Raw genomic sequence first — 2,901 nt, forward strand, 5'->3', positions numbered from 1 at the left:
TGATTTTAAAGATGTAATGCAGAATTGTAAAGAAGGAAGAATGTGGAACAAGTTCGTCGTTAACGATGGATTTGTGTTTCATGCTAACAAGCTATGCATTCCAGCTAGCTCCGTTCGTCTTTTGTTGTTGCAGGAGGCGCATGGAGGAGGATTAATGGGACACTTTGGCGTGAAGAAGACGGAGGACGTACTCGCTACACATTTCTTTTGGCCAAAGATGAGACGGGATGTTGAGCGTTTTATTGCTCGATGCACTACATGTGAAAAAGCTAAGTCACGACTCAATCCTCATGGTTTATATATGCCTTTGCCTGTACCTAGTGTTCCTTGGGAGGATATATCTATGGACTTTGTTTTAGGTTTACCTCGAACAAAGAAGGGGAGGGATAGCATATTTGTTGTCGTGGATAGATTCTCGAAAATGGCACACTTTATACCATGTCATAAAAGCGATGATGCTGTTAATGTTGCTGATTTGTTCTTTCGTGAAATTATTCGCTTGCATGGTGTGCCAAATACTATTGTTTCAGATCGTGATAATAAATTTCTTAGCCACTTTTGGAGATGTTTATGGGCTAAGTTGGTGACTAAACTGCTTTTTAGTACTACTCGTCACCCCCAAACTGATGGACAAAGTGAAGTAGTCAATAGAACGTTGTCTACTATGCTTAGGGCTGTTTTGAAGAATAATAAGAAAATGTGGGAGGAATGCTTTCCTCATATTGAATTTGCTTATAATCGTTCATTGCATTCTACTACTAAGATGTGCCCTTTTGAAGTTGTGTATGGTTTCCTACCTCGTGCACCTATTGATTTGTTGCCTCTTCCATCTTCGGAGAAGGTTAATTTTGATGCTAAACAACATGCTGAATTGATTTTAAAAATGCATGAGTTAACTAAGGAAAACATTGAGCGTATGAATGCTAAATATAAACTTGCTGGAGATAAGGGTAGAAAACATGTTGTGTTTGCACCTGGAGATCTTGTTTGGTTACATTTGCGTAAGGATAGATTTCCTGATTTGCGCAAATCAAAGCTAATGCCACGTGCTGATGGTCCCTTTAAGGTGTTAGAGAAAATAAATGATAATGCATATAAACTTGAGCTGCCTGCAGATTTTGGGGTTAGTCCCACTTTTAACATTGCAGATTTGAAGCCTTATTTGGGTGAGGAAGATGAGTTTCCGTCGAGGACGACTTCATTTCAAGAAGGCGAGGATGATGAGGACATCAATACTATTGTTACACCCACAGCCCCTACTGCTACATATACGGGCCAATTACTAGAGCTCGCGCACACCAATTAAATTATCAGGTACTTTCGTTTCTTGGTAATGATTCTAATGTTCATGAGAATATGATGCTGCCTAAATTGGATACATTTGTTTTGCTTACAAATGAAGGGCCTAGCTTGGAGAAGGATGGACATTGGAGCAAGAACAAGCATGGAGATGATGCCATGCGCAAGGGGAACAAGAACGGAGTTACAAGTGATGATGTCAGGAGCCACCATAATGGGTGCATGAAGCCTTGGACGAAATATACAAGATGCCACTTCATAAATTTCGTCCTGAGGCTATTATAGGTGATGCGTCACCTTTTTATTGGGCCAGGCCCATGTAATTTCGAAATACATAAGTATAGGCTATTTTTAGAGTCCGTATGTGTGGGGAAACAAGAGATAGGGTTGATTTCGGACCCCTCCACCAAGGGCCACGAAATTCCCCCTCTCTTCCTCCATATATACAGCCCTTAGGGCACCGTTTAGACTGTGGGTTTTTGTTTAGATTAAAAGTTCGCCATAGCTGCAACTTCGCGTACTTCGTTTGTGTTCAACGACCAGACAAAGGCGTCACAGAACCCCACCTTGATCAATAAAGCTTTCATCTTATATTCGCAATATCCAGATTGCAATCTCAGTTTCTTGCTTGTTCTTTGTTTGCTCGCAGGAAACAGACCCTCGTGGTCAGGTTGATCGTGCTCCGGCGTGGTCAATAACCTCTCGGAGTTGGTTTAGCGATTGCTAAGGCGCGACGTCCTCGCACGTTCGTAGTCGGATCGTCAAAGTCGACTGCCACCAAAGCGATATCCATCATCTCATCGAAAGACGGGACACCTTTGCCTCTATCAATACCTCAACCCAAAGACGGGGAGGTAGTAGTTTTCACAGACCATATGAACCGGGGATTTGCCCCTCCCGGCTCAAAATTCTTCAGGGAAGTTCTGGATTTCTTTGACCTGAGGCCTCAAGACATTGGACCCAATTTCGTGTCCAATCTGTGTAATTTCCAAGTCTTCTGCGAGGTGTACTTAGGAGAAGAACCAAGTTTGCTGCTGTTCAGAGAGCTTTTTTACTTGAACCGGCAGAATGAACGCGCCAACGGGCCTAGTCTTGAGCTTGGCGGTATCTCAATCCAGCGGCGGAGAGACTGCCTTTTTCCTTACGCCGAGCTGCCGAGTCACCCAAAACACTGGAACCAGATGTGGTTCTACTGTCAAGACACCTCTCCAGCTAACGAGAAGCCTCTGCCAGGCTTTCGTGCCCTGCATCTTGAGTCCAATCGTCATCTGGCGGACAAGTTAACTGCTGTTGAGCGCCTGCCTCTTAACCCCACCATCAGAAAGATCAAAGCCCTTTTAGGCAACGGGTTAACTGGCATTGATTTGGTCCTGGTTTGGGTCACCTGGCGGGTACTACCATTAAGCCGCCGCTCCGGCTTAATGTGTGCTTATACAGGCGAAAAGGACGACTCAATGCGTCATAGTCCTGAGGACTTACCAGACGATGTGGTAGATGCTACAATCCAATCACTATTAAAGGAGGGCACTGTAACCAGTAACACTTTCAGTTTGCTTCCCTTCTGCAAGAAGAATCCGGCTCCTGCGGTAAGTTACTAATCTT

The sequence above is a fragment of the Triticum dicoccoides genome, unplaced genomic scaffold (genome assembly GCF_002162155.2).
Source record: "Triticum dicoccoides isolate Atlit2015 ecotype Zavitan unplaced genomic scaffold, WEW_v2.0 scaffold91838, whole genome shotgun sequence".
Taxonomy (NCBI): domain Eukaryota; kingdom Viridiplantae; phylum Streptophyta; class Magnoliopsida; order Poales; family Poaceae; genus Triticum; species Triticum dicoccoides.